Below are 20,828 nucleotides of genomic sequence, written 5' to 3'. Positions count from 1 at the left end.
GAGAGAGAGAGAGCAAGTGAATAACAGATTTAACACAGACAAAATACAAAATCATTGCATACAAAGAGAAACTGGAAGTAGATAACAGAGGTAATTGATATTATGGTGATAGAATTGGAGGTCTCTTTCATTTTGTCCAGAGTTTTTGTGGCATGATTATATTATGTTTTTCATTTTAAGAGACAGTAATTCATTTCAGTAGGGTGTGTCTGTGTGTGTGTACTTGTAGTCAGATGTTCTGAGTCCAGCCTCAGTTCTGTTACAAACTACTCATAGAGTTTGGGGTTAATTAGTCAACCCTTCTTGCCTTGACTTCTTTATGTTGAGAACTGAAACCCATATAAGTTCCTGTTTCTGTGTTTAACAACACTGTATGCATGCTATGTCACTTCAGTCATGTCTGACTCTGTGTGACCCTATAGACTGTAGTCCGCCAGGCTCTGGTGTCCGTGGGATTCCCCAGGCAAGAATATTGGAGTGAGTTGTCATGCTCTCCTCCAGGGAATCTTTCCAACCCAAGGATCCATCTTTTAAGTCTACCTGCATTGGCAGGTGGGTTCTTTACCACTATCACCACCTGGAAAACCCCTTAACAACACTAGGACTGGGCATATTTTCTTGTCCTCATGATATAAAATACTGAGAACAAGCAAAAATAACTTAAGCACATGCTTCAGGAAATAATAGTTCCTAGAAGCTACAACTCAGAGAATGCGATGGCACCCCACTCCAGTACACTTGCCTGGAAAATCCCACGGATGGAGGAGCCTGGTGGGCTACAGTCCACGGGGTCTCGAAGAGTCGGACACGACTGAACAACTTCACTTTCATTTTTCACTCTCATGTATTGGAGAAGGAAATGGCGACCCACTCCAGTGTTCTTGCCTGGAGAATCCCAGGGACGGGGGAGCCTGATGGGCTGCCGTCTATGGGGTCGCACAGAGTTGGACATGACTGAAACGACTTAGCAGCAGCAGCAGCAGCAGAAGCTACAACCATTAACTATCAATAAAATAACTACTTACTTAGATTACCAGCTTGCTCATAATGTCTTGTTCAAAACCCTTCTTTTGTTGTGTCCACCAGGCCAAAGCTTAAATTATGTCCCAAACTTGGCCCCGTCTCAGCCACCTTGCAAAACCCACCTTAAAATCATCCAGGTAAGATGCTAAAACGCTATAAAGATCCTTGACAACTTCTAAGTTACTATTAAAACTGTCAAGACGGTGTTCTGTCCTCCTGAAGTAAGTCTGATAAATGGCTTTACTTGATAACAGATTTTTCTGGGAGTTTTTTGAGGACTTGAAAATATGTAAAAGAAGATTGTTGGACACTATACTCTTGAAAATTCCTTTTATCTCACATTCTCAGATTCATGCTGGTGACATTTTCTCTTGGCTCTCTTTCATCCATGGATTCGGCCACTTCTACAAAAATTTTTTAAGGTTTTACTGTTTTCTTTTACCCTCTTTAACTTGAAAGCGCAGTTGAAGCTGGACATTTCAGAGGAACACTCACTGGGAGGTTTTAGTTGCAATTAAGAAGGAGAGATGAATGGTGGTGACAGTTGTAGAACAATGTGAATGTACTTAATGCCACAGAACTGTTCACTTAAAAATGGCAAAAATGATAAATTTTGTGTTGGGTGTGTTTTATTGTAAGAGAAAAAAAAAAGAAACAGACACTTAAGGCAACTCCCTCCTTGCAATCTTTGTACAGGCACCATAGGATCCCAGGAAAAGTCTGCAGGAAATGCTGTCTCCTTCTAGATTAAATGACATACATGAAGGCACAGTGGCTGTTAGGGAGTAAGGAAGTGCTCAGTGTTTCCAGCCTTTCTTCTCCTTCTCCTGCTACAGGGTAGAGTAGGGCAGTCAACTCTTTATTTCCTTTTTAAAGTAACTGGATTTCACACCTGAATTTCAATACCCAGAACCTGGTTCAGGAAGGCCTTAGTTCCATATTTCTCTCTATTCTGACTGCATTTTTACACTAATAGATGAATAATGTGATGGCAGGAGGGGTAATGCAGGATGTATGAGTACCAATTTTTTTGGCAGTGAAAGGGAAGAAAGATCCAGGTTTTTTTATGTAAGTATAACCCCTGTGAGTCTGGGTTTTCTAGTTCTCATCATGAGGCCCATCCAGGGTCAGCTCTATAATCTGTGGGCCAGGTGCAAAATGAACATGCAAAGTCCCTTGTTCAGAAAGCAGGGGAAAGTACAGTTAAACTTAAAATACAAAGCCTTTTTCTTTCTCCCGTAGTTGACCTGTTCACTTTCCTAATGGTTTTTATTTGCTATTTAATGTGGTTCTGAGTAAAGAAAAATTACAAATTTAAATTGTTATGATGAATTTTACCATTCATATTTATATTGAAGAATGATAGCTTTAAATGCAAACATAAGAGCATTTAACTCATGTGTGGAATCATCAAATGTCACAATTTGTATTTTGTGGTTTGTATATTTATATATGTATTTCATTCTTAGTAGAATGGCAGAAATGTTGCACAAAAGGAACCCAACCATTTAATTTCACTGCTTGGTTCACATGCATTCTACTCACTCTCTTTACCTTTGGCTCACTGACGAGTAAAGAAAGCCTGAAAAGAAAGGAAAAGGGTTTGCCCTATCTTCCTCTACCTTTAAAAAAATGTTTACTCTGTAACTGGTTGACTAATACAGAGAAGTAACACAAGTAAGAAAGGACATGATTGGGTTCCTTAGTCATTTCTGTTTCTTCAAATGGGATTGCTTTCTTTCATGTTTGAAGCAAGTTCTGCTTTATATGGAAAACAAGGCCTCTCCAGACCACTTAGTCAGTTGTAGACATCAAGCACTTACCTGATACTTACTTTGCGTCTTACTGAACTCCCAAGCATCATGGGTCCATTAGAATTCTGTGCTCATGGGGGCATCACAAAAGCTCTCCATGAATGGAGTAGCAAGAAACAGTGGGCGACCATATTGCATGTACTGCTTCAGCTCAAGCACATGCTCCTCTTGGGCTTCATTTATGAAATATATATTTAAAGACAAAATTATTTAGAATTTTAAGGTGGCAACAGCAAACATTAAACCAATCTCTCGGGTCTTTCTTAACATGGGTCCCTGTGGAACTATATATGTTGCATGTTCATGAAGTGGGCCCTGGACCCATTGTTGCATTATGTGCTGTGCTAAGTCGCTTTAGTCGTGTCTGACTTTTGCGACCCCATGGACTATAGCTCACCAGGCTTCTCTGTCCGTGGGATTTCCCAGGCAAAAATACTGGAGTGAGTTGCCATTTCCTTCTCCAGGGTATCTTCCTGACCCAAGGATCAAATCTGAGTCTCTTATATCTCCTGCATTGGCAGGCAGATTCTTTACTACTCGTGCCACCCGAGAAGTCCCTATCTTGATATCACATCCAAAAAATAAAAAAAAATAAAACAAAAAACCCAGTACTCTCCAACGTCCAAAAAATCTGTGAAATTCAACTTTGTTTTCACTGAAATTTCCTTGAGACTACTAGGAGAGGGTGTCAAAGCACATTACCAAGTAAAATTTTCCCCCAATCCTTTTTAAGTTTCTCTCTCATCAGATTTCTCCTGTTTCAGGCAGCTGCTATGTTGGCAGGCCCTGGCCCCTGGAACTCCAGGCTCATCCCAGGATGAATGAGGGACAGGATGGGTTTATGGCTGGACACCTAATTGGCTACAAACACCTACTTTCCCAAGGGAGCCAGTTGCTGAGGGAGAACCAGTTTTGTTGTTGTTGTTCAGTTGCTCTAACCAGTAGGAATATGAAAAGAAAGTGAAAGTCGCTCAGTTGTGTCTAACTCTTTGTGACCCCATGGACTGTAGCCTGCCAGGCTCCTCTGTCCATGGGATTTCCCAGGCAAGAACATTGGAGAGGGTTGCCATTTCCTTCTCCAGGGGATCTTTCCGACCTAGAGATTGAAGCCGGGTCTCCCACATTGCAGGCAGGCAGATTCTTTACCATCTGAGCCACCAGGTGGACTGATAAACATAGTTCCCCTTACTTCGTCAGAGTGTTTAACCCTTTGCTCTTTTAATGAACATCTAAGGCAACTGCATTCATTTTTGGTAAGTTTTGAAATACCAGAGTGGGCTTGAAGGGAAAACATAAGTTATCAAATCATCTTAGGGCATGGCGCAACATGGAAGCTCACTGGTAGCCCCAAGGTGAATGGCACCACTGGAATTGGAACCCAACTCTCTGGCCTCTGAAGCTGGACTCTTTCCTCTTGATTATGTTGGTCCCCGTAAAAAAGAAGAAGACAGCCATTGAATACCCACTGTGCCCCCAAATGTATAAGCTGCTTTATGAAACAACTATATGATGGAGCTATTAACTATTTTCCATTTTCCTTACAGAAGACTAAGGCTCAGTGCATTTCATAACCTTGCCCAAAGTCACAGAGCAAGTAACTGACAATGTCAGCACCTTGGAGCTCCAGGCTCATTTCTGAGTCCAAAATTCATGATGTCTCTCCAATTTGCACAAGGCACTGGCTCATGGAAAAAGCAAGAGAGTTCCAGGAAAACATCTATTTCTGCTTTATTGAGTATGCCAAAGCCTTTGACTGTGTGTATCACAATAAACTGTGGAAAAATTCTGAAAGAGATGGGAATACCAGACCACCCGATCTGCCTCTTGAGAAATCTGTATGCAGGTCAGGAAGCAACAATTAGAACTGGGCATGGAACAACAGACTGGTTCCAAATAGGAAAAGGAGTATGTCAAGGCTGTATATTGTCACCCTGCTTATTTAACTTATATGCAGAGTACATCATGAGAAACGCTGGACTGGAAGAAGCACAAGCTGGAATCAAGATTGCCGGGAGAAATATCAATAACCTCAGATATGCAGGTGACACCACCCTTATGGCAGAAAGTGAAGAGGAACTCAAAAGCTTCTTGATGAAAGTGAAAGAGGAGAGTGAAAAAGTTGCTGAAAGCTCAACATTCAGAAAACAAAGATCATGGCATCTGGTCCCATCACTTCATGGTAAATAGATGGGGAAACAGTGGAAACAGTGTCAGACTTTATTTTTTGGGCTCCAAGATCACTGCAGATGGTGACTGCAGCCATGAAATTAAAAGATGTTTACTCCTTGGAAGGAAAGTTACGACCAACCTAGATAGCATATTGAAAAGCAGAGACATTACTTTGCTAACAAAGGTCCGTCTAGTCAAGGCTATGGTTTTTCCTGTGGTCATGTATGGATGTGAGAGTTGGACTGTGAAGAAGGCTGAGTGCTGAAGAATTGATGCTTTTGAACTGTGGTGTTGGAGAAGACTCTTGAGAGTCCCTTGGACTGCAAGGCAATCCAACCAGTCCATTCTGAAGGAGATCAGCCCTGGGATTTCTTTGGAAGGAATGATGCTAAAGCTGAAACTCCAGTACTTTGGCCACCTCATGCGAAGAGTTGACTCATTGGAAAAGACTCTGATGCTGGGAGGGATTGGGGGCAGGAGGAGAAGGGGACGACATAGGATGAGATGGCTGGATGGCATCACTGACTCGATGGACGTGAGTCTGAGTGAACTCCGGGAGTTGGTGATGGACAGGGAGGCCTGGTGTGCTGCGATTCATGGGGTCACAAAGAGTCAGACACAACTGAGCAACTGAACTGAGGGGACCACCCAGGCTTCCTAGCTTCTCCTTCATTGATCTTTCTAGAATACCCGGCTGCTTCTACTATTAAACTCTCATTGGTTGATTGATTGATTGAAAAAAGTTGCAGCAATCAAAACAGTAGGGTCCTGGCATAAAACAGACACATAGATCGATGGAACAGGATAGAAAGCCTAGAAATAATTAATTGACCCATGCAGTAATGGTCAGTTAATCTATGACAAAAGAGGCAAGAATATACAATGAAGAAAAGACAGTCTCTTCAATAAGTGGTGCTGGGAAAACTGGGCAGCTACATGTAAAAGAATGAAATTAGAACATTTTCCCATACCACATACAAAAATAAATTCAAGAGCTAAATGTAAGACTGGATACTATAAAACTCCTAGTGGAAAACGTAGGCAGAACACTCTTTGATTGAACATCTCAAGGGCCGTTCTGTACTTGTCAAGGGACATAAGGCTTTATGTGGAGGAAGAAAGAAGAGTTCCACCAGTTGCCTCTTTGATTCAGTTCCTGAACAATGAAGCCCCTTCCCCAGTCCCTATTAACTCTTCTCTACCTTGGCCCTCCCTGAAACATTTGCTGGTGGGGCATGGTGGGGAGGGGGTGGGAATGGTTAGGAATGAGGAGAGAAGGCCGTACCTGCAGTTCTTTTTTTCCTGGCCCGAGCTCTGTTGGTATATTTCTTCAAACATGTTCAGTGGCCTGTCACCACAAGAATTTGCTTAGTTCAGTGGAAATAGTCTGAACTTACATAGGATTTTAATTTCAGCTGCTGACACTTAACCCAGATAGGTTAGAATTTTAGTGCATGTAGCCAAAGGCTATCAGAAAACTTCTGGAGTAAAAATCAGTTTAAGATGCTTTCTTCAGAATAAATTGTAAAATAAAAACAAAGCAGTAGTACTTCTAGTTTCTAAGTATGATAACCCATACTTAATGTGAGCGTGCATACGTGCTCAGTTGTGTCTGACTCTTTGCCACCCCATGGACTGTCACCCACCAGGCTCCTCTGTCCATGGCATTTTCCAGGGAAGAATATTGGAGTGGGTTGCCATGTCCTCCTTCAGGGGATCTCCCTGACCCAGGGATTGAATCAGCTTCTCCTGTGTCTCCTGCACTGTAGGCAGATTCTTTACCACTGAGTCATTGGGGAACACCACTCCCCTGCAACACCCCCCCCCCCATGCCATACTTATTGTGTAATGGTCTATAAACTTTTTGTGGGAGGTATACTTTTATTTCTTCATGCCTGAAAAAATGAAGGAGGTGAGGGTGCAGAATAGAGAGAGAAGAGAACTCTGCTGGAAGCATCAGGTGAGGTCTGTGAGGTGAAAATATTTCTGGGCCTCAGCCTCTGTGATTTGTTTGAGCATTTTGGATTTTGTATTGATGGCTGACTCTCAACTAACTAGTCTTTTAGTTTGTCCTAAGTAACATCTTCCTGGAGAAGAAGGAAGGCATGGTGGTAGGGTCAATGGAGAGAGGGAAAAACCCATCCTTAGGGTCCTCCTTCTTCAGATTGCTGGGCTCCAGGGAGGAATGGCAGGTAGGAGCCCCTGAGTATAGTGAAAAGAGTTGGTGTCTAAAGTTTTTTTATCTTTATGCATCCCCGCGTGCATACTAGGCTGTTCATTCCTGGGTGCAGCCAGTGGCCTGTGGCTTTCAAATGTCAGCTCCTGTCAGTTTTGTCTACAGGTTTTCTCTGACTGTGGACACCTGCCTGGTCCATACCAGAAGCCAGCCAGAAATGCCAGAGTTAATTCCCCCATGCCCTCCTACCTCCATCATCCTTCCACAATGACTGATTAGAGTTGGTGGATGAATACTTCCACTTCCCGCCTCCTTGTCAGGGAAACCTCTATGGTGTGTTCTGTCCCATCTCCCAGAGCTCCCTAGCAGGCTTGAGCTCCACTGGCCCACAGCCTCAGCCCTTGCCAGCTTTATAACACGTGTCTTATCAGCTGCCTTCCTTTCTCATACCTCCTTTCCCCTGCCCCCTATGGCGGCTTCTCAGATCAACTCCCAAATAAAAGACTTGTACTTGAAGTCTTGTCCTCAGGGTTGGACTCTGAGGAAGCCTGGTAGAAGACAGGTCCTTTGTAGGCAAAATGACAAAAATCTGGAGGGCATCTTGGCACTCCAGGTGTCACTGAGAGTCTCAGTGCTGCCACACGGAAATCAGGCTCCCTCCTGGGGAGCTCGGGCAAGGCTGTTTTCTTTCTGTGATTGGCCACGTAAAGTGCAAAGCTGCCTGGAGGTCAGAAGTGCTTGGTGCCCTTGCACTTCCGTGATGTCTCTATCGTGCTTTCAAATTCATCATGGGGTGCTGTGAAAGACAGGAAGATGGCAAGTGCCAGCCCATACTTTCTACTAGTTTATAATCTCCACAAATAGAACAAGGCAGGTGTTTCAATAATTTCCATACATGGCAGAAAGGAAGGGAAGAAACAAGAGTATTCCATAATTTGAGTGTTGACCGTCAAGGATTTTTTTGGGGTGGGTCGGTATCTGAGATGGTAATTTGAGGCCATTGGAAATGAACGGGGGCAAGAATTGCTTTCACTAAGTGGCACTGCTATGGAAAAAGCAACTTTTGAATCATAGAAAATAATGCAGTCACATGATCAGAAGACCCACATAAGACTGTTGGTAATGACTGAGTGGCAGAAATGTAGACTGAGAAATCTATTCTTGAGGTTTATATTCCAAAGGAGCCACTTTATTTTAGGTGAGTAGACCAAAGAAAGCTGTAATATTTTAAATTATTGTTATTATTCATAACAATACTTTGAATTTGTATAGTACCTTTCTTCTGAGGAGCTTGAGGCATTTCACATATATTATCTCATTTATCTTTTATACCATCCCAGTGGGAATATGTATTATTAACTTTCTAGTGCCATGGGACTGAATCTTTTGCAAATTCTTTTTCCTGGGGATGAATGGAACTACATCATTACAGAAGCAGATGTTGACTGAAGACACCCACAACTTGCTACTGAATGTGAGCTAATTATAATAGCTCGATTCTCCGACTTTACTTTGGGAAACCATTTTGCCTCTCTGCCTCAGTGTATAGGAAAATGAAGGAGCTTAGTTAATCAGCTTAGTTGATATGAAATCAACCCATAACTATAAAAAGAAAAAAAAAGTAGAAAAACCTCATATACAGTTAATTAATACATGTAGAGTTTGTTAGTTACAGCTAAATATTGACATAGTATTTTCAGTAGGAAAGGTTACATATGAACTTTGTCTGCTACCCTCTTTTAAGTGGGGAAATCTTCAGTTAACTGAAATTGCCTGGTTTTGGTCTTAGCTGAAAGGTAAATTTCTTTGTCAAGTTCAGGAACACTGTGTCCAATCATTATTGAATAATAGTGTTTAAATCCTATTTCTATTGCACCCAAGAGGAAAATTTAGATATGGTTTTTCTCATTAACTGGAAACACTACAAAGTTCATCCATGACTTCTTCTCCATAAATTACTGCCTAGTAAGGTTTGCCAGAAAAAGTCACAAGAAAAATTCTTTTCTAAGTCACATCTGAGGAGTAGCAGGGTTTCTGAGAAGCTTTGCAGAACTCTCAGAGCCTCGGTCATATCTGGGTATGGTGATATGGGTGCTAAAAATGAGTTGCCTGTATTGGCCAGGGAGGAGAATCACCCCTTCTATTCCCTGTAGTTTGCATGCCTTTCTGGCTTCAATCTGTGTTGGAGTCTGCCATTAAACACACCAGAAAGTACCTCTCCCTCAAACAATCTATAAAATCTGGGTCAAGAGAAGCCTGAAATATTGTCAGGCTTTACAGTCTGAATTCAGGGCCACAATTTTTAAGAATTTGTCATATTTCCAATCTACAGCAGGTTCCATAGGATTTGCAAATGCTTCTTTCATCGAAAAGGCCAGGAAAATGGAAATAGCTGTCCTGTGAGACAAAGCAGAGGAGGCTCTGCTCCTCAAGGAAGCTTACAATTGTCCCGTTGCCTATTCGGACAGGGCTAGGTTGGTGTCTTTGTTGATTTCAGTGGTGTCTTTGTTGATTGCAGCTCAGCTACTTTCTTCCATGTCTGATTAATGGAGGTGACTTGCTTCCAATTTCATGCCAGGGCTCATACTGCATTTGGTCACAAGATTCTCCAGTGGTCATACTAGACCTCTTGCTAGGCTTTAAGGAGATAACTTTATAAGCTTCATATATTCTTTTCCATAATCTTATGGTCATCTATAAAAATGATTAAGTGAATCTGGCCTCTTTCAGTCCTTCTGATTCAACAGAGTTGTCTCTTGTTTATAAATCCATTTCCGTAATCTAATCCATCTGGCCATCCCTTGTGGCTCTGGAGTTCCAACAGCTACCAAAACTGTAAATAAAGGCCCCCTGGATGCTTAAACAATCCATTTCTTCTGTCCAGAAACATGTGCTTTATACAAACTGAAAATGGAGCATAAGGAGAAGTAGGTGAGGTAAGAGGAAGAAGAATAAATATGTCATTGATTGGAACATACTAGGTATGCTCTAAATATGTACTGACTGCAATAAAAAATTAAAATACTGTCTGCAACATGAGTTGGATCTTTCTTTAGTTTTTTTGTGCTAGAAACGAGGGTCTGATATACCTAGAATGGCATAAATGATTGGCCAGGAGGGCTAGTAAAACGTTTAAGCTGATACATTCTGGCAACTTTGTTTTCATATACAGTAAGGACATTTTGTGTTTTTTTTTTTTTTTCCCCACAGCATCCCTGACAGTCCCAAGAGCTTCTTGGGTGCTCATTGAGTGCAGGGTGTGGTATGCCTTCCAGTAGGATCATGAGCAAGATACAGAACCCAGAGACCATACAACTGAAAGGTACACAATGTCATTTAATGAAAGGGATGAACAACGACAACCGCACTTATGTCATTTAATAGCATATGGCAAACACTTTTGAATGATAGAAAAAAAGGAAGACAGTATGTGATTTGGAGAGTATAAGCATTCTTACTTGTTTACAAGCTAAGAATTGTAATATAGGTAAGCACGCAGTACTATGCAGGCACAGAAAAAGAGATCCTGGCCTAGCCTAAAGGTTCAGTGAAAGCTTCCTGGAGGAGGGATAGCCTGAACTACATCCTGAAGGATGTGCTGGACTTAATCAGACCAAGAAAAGAGGTAAGAGCGATATGAACAGCAAATCTAACTTGAAGCAAACCCACAGAGGCCTTTGCATAGGAGGATCCTGGCATTTCAGTTTTACTAGAGGGTGGGAGAAGAAATTGGGTCATGGAAAGTCTGATATTCATACATTCATTTATTCATTATTTCATTCAACAGATACTGGCTCAGTGTCTGCAGTGGGTCAGGTAGTGTTCTAGGCATTTTGGTTACAGTTATGAACAAGATGGACAAGATTCACTTCTCAAGGAGCTACTGGTGGCAGGAGGTACTAGAGATTTCACTAAGCAACTAAGGTCCTTATCCAATAGAATAGACATCAGGGAGTCACTGAAGGCTTCTAAGTAGAAAAATGATTTCTGTTTTAGAAAAATCATGCTAGTCTAGACAGATATAATAAGTGTGGCTCCAGATTCTTGGTGGCTATAATCAGAACAGTTAGAACAATGCTGATGGGAATTTTTGATGATTGGTTTAAGTACAAGAGACATTAGGGCTTATAAGAAGAAAGAATTTACAGATGATAAAACATTGAAATACGGAAGGGCTTGTCATTCTATCTCCTAGAATTGTTCACGAAAAGAATGTATATGCTCTTTCTCTGAGAAAAATGATGGGGACTTCCCTGGTGGTCCTGTGGCTAGGACTCTGCACTCCCAATGCAGAGGCCTAGGCTTCGATCCTTGGCCTGGGAACTATAGCCTACATGCCACAGCTAAGAACTGCTGCAGCCTAACTAAATAAATATTTTTGAAAAAATGATGAAAATGTCTTAAATGGTTCAATTGTTTTCTTAACTGAAGAGAAAAGGTTTAAAGGTTTAACAGATGACCTCTTAGAGTTTTTTATGGCTTTATTACTTTATGATTTACGAAGTGAAAATAGCAATATAAACTGTACTTAAGACTGGGAGTAAGGCTGTGATCAAAGTTTTACAGACCCTGTCAGGGCAGGAAGTTTAATTTCTTTCTCTTTTATAGAGAAACTATTTACACAGAACTTATCACAGGGCAGGTGGCCCATGGAAGTCCTCAATATTTATTATTTCTAGTTGTTCCTCTCCTTCCCCTCCCCTCGCCTGCCTCCCCATTTCCTCTCCCTCTACTCCTTCCTCTTCCTTCTCTTCCTCCTTCAGTCCTACTATTTTCATTTATCCTAGAGGGATGATATTCCTCTTACCATATTATTGTGCATATTTTAGTTAAGTGGAAATAGTAGGGATGTCTGCTACATGGATTTCATTTTTATTCACTGTGGATGACTGTATGTGCTGTGCTTAGTCACTCAGTCATGTCCGACTCTTTTCGACCCCATGGACTGTAGCCCCCCAGGCTTCTCTGTCCATGGGGATTCTCCAGGCAAGAATACTGGAGTGGGTTGCCATGCTCTCCTCCAGTGAATATATAATTGTTCTCAATTACTCAATCCTACTTTCCCTGTAAGAGAATTATATATCTTCACCTATTGCCAGGTAAACTTTCCATGGCTCCCTGAGGAGGACTGTATTTCCCCATCTTGTTCATACTTGACTAGGTGACTTGTTTTGGCCAATGAAATATGAACGGAAGCTTTAAGTACATCTGCCAGCTCTCTTATTCTTTGTTCTCTGTCCCAGATAGGGGAGACCCCTTTATTTGGAGCCCTAGAATGACAACATGGCACCCCACTCCAGTACTCTTGCCTGGAAAATCCCATGGACGGAGGAGCCTGGTAGGCTGCAGTCCATGAAGTTGCTAAGAGTCGGACACGACTGAATGACTTCACTTTGACTTTTTACTTCATGCATTGGAGAAGGAAATGGCAACCCACTCCAGTGTTCTTGCCTGGAGAATCCCAGGGACAGGGGAGCCTGGTGGGCTGCCGTCTATGGGGTCGCACAGAGTCGGACACGACTGAAGTGACTTAGCAGCAGCAGCAGCAGCAGCAGAATGACAACAGAGAGTTGGAGGTGACCCATGGCAGACATGGGTGAGAAATACCCTTTGTTGACATAAGCCACTGAGATTTTCAGGTTCTTTGTTACTGCAGCATAACATAGCAAAAGTTGTCCAATACACATAATCAAGTGAAAGTGTTACTCACTCAGTCATGTCTGACTCTTTGTGACCTCATGGACTGTAGTCCACCAGGCTCCTCCGACCATGGGATTTCCCAGGCAAGAATACTGGAGTGGGTTGCCATTTCCTTCTCCAGGGGATCTGCCTGACCCAGGGTTTGAACCCAGGTCTCCTGCATTGCAGGCAGACTCTTTACTGTCTGAGCCACCCAGAAAGCCAGTGTAGTCAAGAGATGTTAAATTCAATTACTATGAAAGATAGTGACAATAAAAATATCTTAATTTTTACAAATTTCTAAGATTTGTGCTAAACAGTGTTTGTTTATTGCAATGAAATTCTAGTTTCTTGCAACCCCATATTTACAGCATCTCTTGATATTCACTTGTCAAACCCTACACTGTGGCCCATATATGCATAAAAGAGTTCACCCTATGAAAGGATTTGAGAGTTTAAGTTGTTCTGTTTTTTCCCCTAGCTTTAACTGACAAATATGCCTTGGTTGTAAATGAATAGATCATATATGCATGAATTTATTTCTGGGCTCTCTGTTCTATTCCATTGATCTATGTGAATGTTTTTATGTCAATACTATACTATTTTGATTAATCTAGCTTTGTAATTTGGTTTAAATCAGAAAGTGTGATGCCTCCAGCTTTGTCATTTTTCCAGATTGCTTTGACTATTTGGGATCTTTTGTGGTTCTATAAAATGTGGTGCTGTGTTTTAACACATAAATGAGCACTGAATTCTGTTTGAATGTGAGCTAGTGGGCCATACTATAATGCCTGAATTTCCCATTGTATTTAGAAGTTGGATAAAAGTTGCAAAATGTTGTCTCAGCTCCCTAAATAGCCAAGGATTAGGTGTGTGTGCATGTGAAAATTGTGATATTCAATTAATTTAATGATCTTCTGGTTTCTCAATCCTTTGGTTTCTGAATGGTAAAATTTTTTGATGCTGAAGATTATTAAGTTTTTTTTTTTTAGTTAATTGACCTCCCTACTCTCAGTGTGACATTTTTAGGAATGTGGCACTATCAGGACAGTCTCCTGGAATACTTGGTCTGCTTCTTCCCATGCCTGCTCTCTGAAAGGGCCACTTCCTTACTCTGGTCAGCTCCTCTTTCTGTTTTCTCCCCCTACCTTATGATGCTTCAAACTAATTGGGCTTCTTTTTTTTTTTTTTCTCTCACACGCTATTAAGGATTCTTTGATGGAGGCAAATGTATGTAAAGTTTAAGTCACCATAACTTTTAATAGAGTATAATCTGTGAAACTACTGAATCACTGTGCTGTACACCTGAAATAAATATAATATTGTAAATCACCCATACTTCAATAAAAAAAGTCATGAATGAATATTGAACTGTCTCAGTGAATGATGTAATTGTCTCCAAGGATTTGAGTGGCGTGATAGAATTGGCTGCCAGAAGAAGGAAGGAAAGTTGTGAGGAAAGGGGGACTATATGCTTACCTTCACTCTAATCCGAGGGATCCCATGATAGGCCACTGACCCAGCCTATCCACTAGGCTACCTTAAGCTGCGTGTATATGGAACATATAAAAGGACTGCTCACTATCTACTATTGGGAGAAAAACTTTTACTCTATCAACTTATGCTTGAATAGTTGGGGAACTCTTCATGACGGTGAAAGAGGAGAGTGAAAACCTGACTTGAAACTCAACATTCAAAAAACTAAGATCGTGGTATCTGGGTCCATCACTTCATGGCAAGTAGAAGGGGAAAAAGTGGAAGCAGTGACAGGTTTTTATTTTCTTGGGCTCCAAAATCACTGCAGACAGTGATTGCAGCCATGAAAAGACACTTGCTTCTTGAAAGGAAAGCTATGACAAACCTAGACAGCATATTAAAAAGCAGAGACATCACTTTGCCAACAAAGGTCCATCTAGTCAAAGCTATGGTTTTTCCAGTAGTCATGTACAGATGTGAAAGGTGGACCCTGAAGAAGACTGAACACTGAAGAACTGATGCTTTTGAATTGTGGTGTTAGAGAAGAATCTTGAGAGTCCCTTGGACTGCAAAGACATCAAACCAGTCCATCCTAAAGGAAATCAACCCTGAATATTCATTGGAAGGACTGATGCTGAAGCTCCAATACTTTGGCCACCTGTTGTGCAGAGCCAACTCACTGGAAAAGACCCTGATGCTGGGAAAGATTGAAGGCAAGAGGGGAAAGGTCGACAGAGGATGTGATGGTTAGATGGCATCACTGACTCAAGGGCCATCACTTTGAGTAGACTCCGGGAGATAGTGAAGGACAGGGGAGCCTGGCATGCTACAGTCCATGGGGTTGCAAAGAGTCAGACACCATTTAACAACTGAACAATGGCAACAAGTTGGGAGCCTGCAAATTAATTGGCAGAGACATGTTAACAAGAGGAAAGTTTATTTCACATGCATGTGGGAATCCAAGAAGAGTTGGCTTGCTGAATAGCCAGGGGTAGGGGTATACCAGTTTAACAAAAGGGGGATTTTTTTTAGGGCTTCAATGTGCAAGTAGGGAGGGTTCTATTGGTCTTTTTTATTCCAATGCTAATGAAGAGTCTCCTTCCTAACTGGAACCTCCCTTGGAGGGGGATTTATGGCAGCTGAATTCACACCTCCCAGGTGCTAAGAATCAGTCTTCTCCCAAACAAGAAATACCCTTGGAACAGGGTTAATGGCAGCTGTATTTCAGGAGGCTCTGCTTCTGTTTAGAGAAGGTTTCTTTTCTGTGGCTGCTGTTTGTTCAGGTGTTTTCAGTTTAGAGTAATCTTCATGCTATGCTGGTGGGCTATTGGTCCCTTTATCTATTAATATCTATCTATCTTAGGCTTCCCTGGTAGTTCAGATGGTAAAGAATCTGCCTGCAATGTGGAAGACCTGGGTTCAATCCCTGGGTCGGGAAGATCCCCTGGAGATCATGGCAACCCACTCCAATATACTTGCCTGGAAAATCCCTATGGACAGAAGAGCCTGGTGGGGTACAGTCCATGGGGTCACAAAGAGTAGGACACAACTGAGTGACTAAGCACATCTCTCTGTCATCTATTAAAAATCACTAATAAGTTTAGAGGTAGAACAGTTTGAAGGTACAGGGACAGAAAAGAGGTGATTGGGGTTTACTTTGTCTCCTTTTCTATCTTTTGACAAGCTCTTTCCATCTAGGAGGACTCCTAGCTGAGCACTACTGGCCCAAACTCACATCTTACCAGCTAGGCAGCTCAAGCAGGGAGAAAGACTTTCCCTCCATTCCTCTGGCAGTAAAGTCCCAGAGAGGATGCCAATTTATGTGATTGGTTACATGTGCCCCTACTTGACTCAACTACGATCAAGTGGAAGGGGTCCCCTGGCCCAGTCTTAGGGGCATTTGCCTTTTTTTTGACATGAAACCACATGAAATGGGTTCTTCTGTTTCTAGAAGAGGTGGGATTCTAGGTAGGGAATTTCCCTCTATGACTTATCTTCTTTGCCCTCTAATCTCCACCTCCATTTTAATGAAATTCCAGTAAAATAATTGGATGTTTTTGAGGAAAATGCTATATAATCAGTGAGACAGAAAAAACCCTGAAGTCATATTTAAAGATGTGTTTCTCCCAGACCTAGTGACTCTTGTGTTAAGTCTTAGAGCTTTTCTGTCTTGAGTTTCATTTTGAGCTTTTGACTTGTTACTGAGATACACAATCGGCCACTTCACTTTTCCACCTGATAATGACACACTGTTAAATTAAGACAATGATAAATTCATAGGGGTATATAAGGGCTAATTAATTAAGGCCTGTAAAGTTCTTAGTGATCCTTCAATCAAAGGTACTTTATGAAATTACAAAATGGTAATGTTATGAGGAAATCTCATGAAATGAACTTCAGATCTTTTTGCTGTATTGAAATCAATATCAAGTATCATTAGAAATACATGGTCTGGAATCCGGAAATCATTTTAGTATACAGAGAGTATGTCCTCTCATGGTTTGATTTGTATCACAGCCTCTAAATAGTTGTGAAATTCTCTTTGACAGATGGTCAACTGAGGCGGGCTATCTAATTTAACTGAAAATTAACATTGGCAGCTGTTCCTGCTGAAAAGATAATCTATCTCTCAAATTGAGTGGAGCAATGCTGACCTGTTTCCAAGTCCTGTCCTATAATTGTGGGCAAATGACAGTTTCCCTCCTGCAAACACTAAGCTCATACATGCTGGGCCCTTCATTCTAGGTCAAGTCAAATGGGATTCACAGCTGCCCTCTGTAGTAACAGCCACTGATAGCAGTTCTGGTTTCTGTTTAACCCTGTTTTCATCATAATTCTCACTGAATGAGACAGGTCACCACTGGCCTCTTGTTTATTCTTAATACCATCTAAAATCCTTCTAATAATCTTTACTCACAATATAAGGAATTCCAATCACTCATGTTTGGTGGGTATGGATTTCCTTATGTTTTTTAATTGGGGGAAATGTGGTAAACACCTGTCTTAGTTGGGTTCCCTGAAGCCAGACTCTGAGATGGGGAATTGTACACAGGAGGTTTATTGGGGGCTGCCCCTGGGCATATCACCTGTGAGGGAGTGAGGGAATAGGCTTAGGGAGTGGAAGACGCTGGGCTGCAGTGTAGTTACAGAGGCCTCTGCGGAAGCCATGGGCAGTTCCAGAGACGGGCTGGCCCTTCAGAGATGTCTCAAATGATGGAAAATGGGACACATTAAGGAAAGCTGTACCCCTATATTGACTAGAGACTGATGAGGGCTGTCCTCAGGCTGTCCCTTCAGTAGAAAACAACGCCTAGAGAGAGCCTCAACTATGAGTCATCAGCAGTCAACACTCCCAGCAACTGGGAGATGAAACACCTTGTCCTAAAGGGGAGATCTGGTGATGCAATACAGTCCACTGTAGTACCAGAAAGTACAAAGGCCCATCACCCTGACTCCTTTTACCTGCAGTGAACACCGGTGACATTTTGACACGTTGGATTCCTGTCTTTCTTCTATGTATATATTTAAACATTACTCAAGTAACATGAGCATAACCTTCTAGGAGTTAGAACATTACAAGTGAAGTTCCTTTGACTATCCCCTCCATTTCTAGTCCCTTGGATGCAGCATTGAAGAGGTCACCAGAAAAACCCATAAAGATACACAGGTGTAGGGAAAGAGCAATTGGCCAAGATGGTGGTGGTCAGGTACCCTTACCCCATGGCCTCTCTCTTGCTGTCACCCCACGTTTTGTAAATATGTAACAGCTGAGATCATTTATAGCCCCACACATGTGTGTAACTTATAGAAGCACCAGCTGAAAAGCCCTTGCGGCTGTGTCTTCTGGGTCAACCACAAGCAAATACAGCATGTATGCTTTGTTTTGGTGCCAGCCAGGAGAGAATAAACATGTTTGCAGTTCCTATGGTTCCTCGCATCTTCTTCCAGCTTCCTAGCTCGGGCCTTGCCTATGCTGGGTTCAGCCATCAGCGAGACAACATGGAACAAAACCAATGTCTGCTTTCGAGCAGCTGCAGAAGCACCAGCACTGCAGCCACAGAGGGTTTCTCTGTCCAGTGTTGCTCCCACGGGGCTACAGCATGGGGAATATCTTTGTAAACCTCTTCCAGGGCCTTTTTGGTGAGAAAGAAATGCCTGTTCTTGTGGTGGGTGTATATACTTTGGGAAAGACCACCATCCTGTACAAATTGAAGCTGGGTGATCTCATGACTGCCATGCCCACTGTAGTCTTCAATGGGAGACTGTGGAGTACAAGAACATCAGCTTCACCATATAGGCCTTGGGTGGCCAGGACAAGGTCCGACCACTGTGGTGCCACTACTTAAAAAAAAATACATAGTATTTGATGTGTTATTTTCAAAAATCAAAACTAGTGTAAAAAGGGATATATATATATATATATATATATGTTTATTTATTTTAATTGGAGGCTAATTACTTTATAATATTGTAGTGGTTTTTGCCATACATTGACGTGAATCAGCCATGGGTGTACACGTATTCCCCATCCTGAACCTCCCTCCCCATCCCATCCCTCAGGGTCATCCCAGTGCACCAGCCCTGAGCACCCTGTCTCATGCATCGAACCTGGACTGGATATCTGTTTCACATATGATAATATACATGTTTCAATGCTGTTCTCTTAAATCATTTCACCCTTGCCTTCTTCCACAGAGTCCAAAAGTCTCTTCTTTACATCTGTGTCTCCTTTGCTGTCTCACACACAGGGTCATCATTTCCATCTTTCTAAATTCCATATATATGCATTAATATACTGTATTGGTGTTTTTCTTTCTGACTTGCTTCACTCTGTATAATAGGCTCCAGTTTCATCCACCTCTTTAGAACTGATTCAAATGCATTCTTTTTAATAGCTGAGTAATATTCCATTGTGTATATGTACCATGGCTTTCTTATCCATTTGTCTGCCGATGGCATCTAGGTTGCTTCCAAGTCCTGGCTATTGTAAATAGTGCTATGATGAACATTGGGGTACATGTGTCTCTTTCAATTCTTGTTTCTTCAGTGTGTATGCCCAGCAGTAGGATTGCTGGGTCATACGGCAATTCTATTTCCAGTTTTTTAAGGAATCTCCACACTGTTCTCCATAGTGGCTGTACTAGTTTGCATTCCCACCAACAGTGTAAGAGGGTTCCCTTTTATCCACACCCTCTCCAGCATTTATTGTTTTTAGACTTTTGGATAGCAGCCATTCTGACCGGTGTGAGATGGTACCTCATTGTGGTTTTGATTTGCATTTCTCTGATAATGAGTGATGTTGAGCATCTTTTCATGTGTTTGTTAGCCATCTGTATGTCTTCTTTGGAGAAATGTCTGTTTAGTTCTTTGGCCCATTTTTTGATTGGGTCATTTATTTTTCTGGAATTGAACTGCAGGAACTGTTTCTATATTTTTGAGATTAATTCTTTGTCAGTTGCTTCGTTTGCTATTATTTTTTCCCATTCTGAAGGCTGTCTTTTCACCTTGCTCATAGTTTCCTTCGTTGTGCAAAAGCTTTTAAGTTTAATTAGGTCCCATTTGTTTATTTTTGTTTTTATTTCCATTACTCTGGGATGTGGGTCATAGAGGATCCTGCGTGATTTGTGTCAGAGAGTGTTTGCCTATGTTTTCCTCTAAGAGTTTTATAGTTTCTGGTCTTACATTTAGATCTTTAATCCATTTTGAGTTTGTTTTTGTGTATGGTGTTAGAAAGTATTCTAGTTTCATTCTTTTATAAGTGGTTGACCAGTTTTCCCAGCACCATTTGTTAAAGAGATTGTCTTTTCTCCATTGTATATTCTTGCCTCCTTTGTCAAAGATAAGGTGTCCATAGGTGCATGGATTTATCTCTGGGCTTTCTATTTTGTTCCATTGATCTATATTTCTGTCTTTGTGCCAGTACCATACCATCTTGATGACTATAGCTTTGTAGTATAGTCTGAAGTCAGGCAGGTTGATTCCTCCAGTTCCATTCTTCTTTCTCAAGATTGCTTTGGCTATTCAAGGTTTTTTGTATTTCCATACAAATTGTGAAATTATTTGTTCTAGTTCTGTGAAAAATACCATTGGTAGCTTGATAGGGATTGCATTGAATCTATAGATTGGGTAGTATACTCATTTTCACTATATTGATTCTTCCAATCCATGAACATGGTATATTTCTCCATCTATTTGTGTCCTCTTTGATTTCTTTCATCAGTGTTTTATAGTTTTCTACATATAGGTCGTTTGTTTCTTTAGGTAGATTTATTCCTAAGTATTTTATTCTTTTCATTGCAGTGGTGAATGGAATTGTTTTCTTAATTCTATTTCTGTTTTCTCATTGTTAGTGTATAGGAATGCAAGGGATTTCTCTGTGTTAGGGATTTCTGTGTGTTAATTTTATATCCTGCAATTTTACTATATTCATTGATTAGCTATAGTAACTTTCTGGTGGAGTCTTTAGGGTTTTCTATGTAGAGGATCATGTC

Source organism: Bos javanicus, chromosome X (genome assembly GCF_032452875.1).
Source record: "Bos javanicus breed banteng chromosome X, ARS-OSU_banteng_1.0, whole genome shotgun sequence".
In the NCBI taxonomy this organism is placed as follows: Eukaryota; Metazoa; Chordata; class Mammalia; order Artiodactyla; family Bovidae; genus Bos; species Bos javanicus.
Note: the sequence above shows the minus strand (reverse complement) of the source record.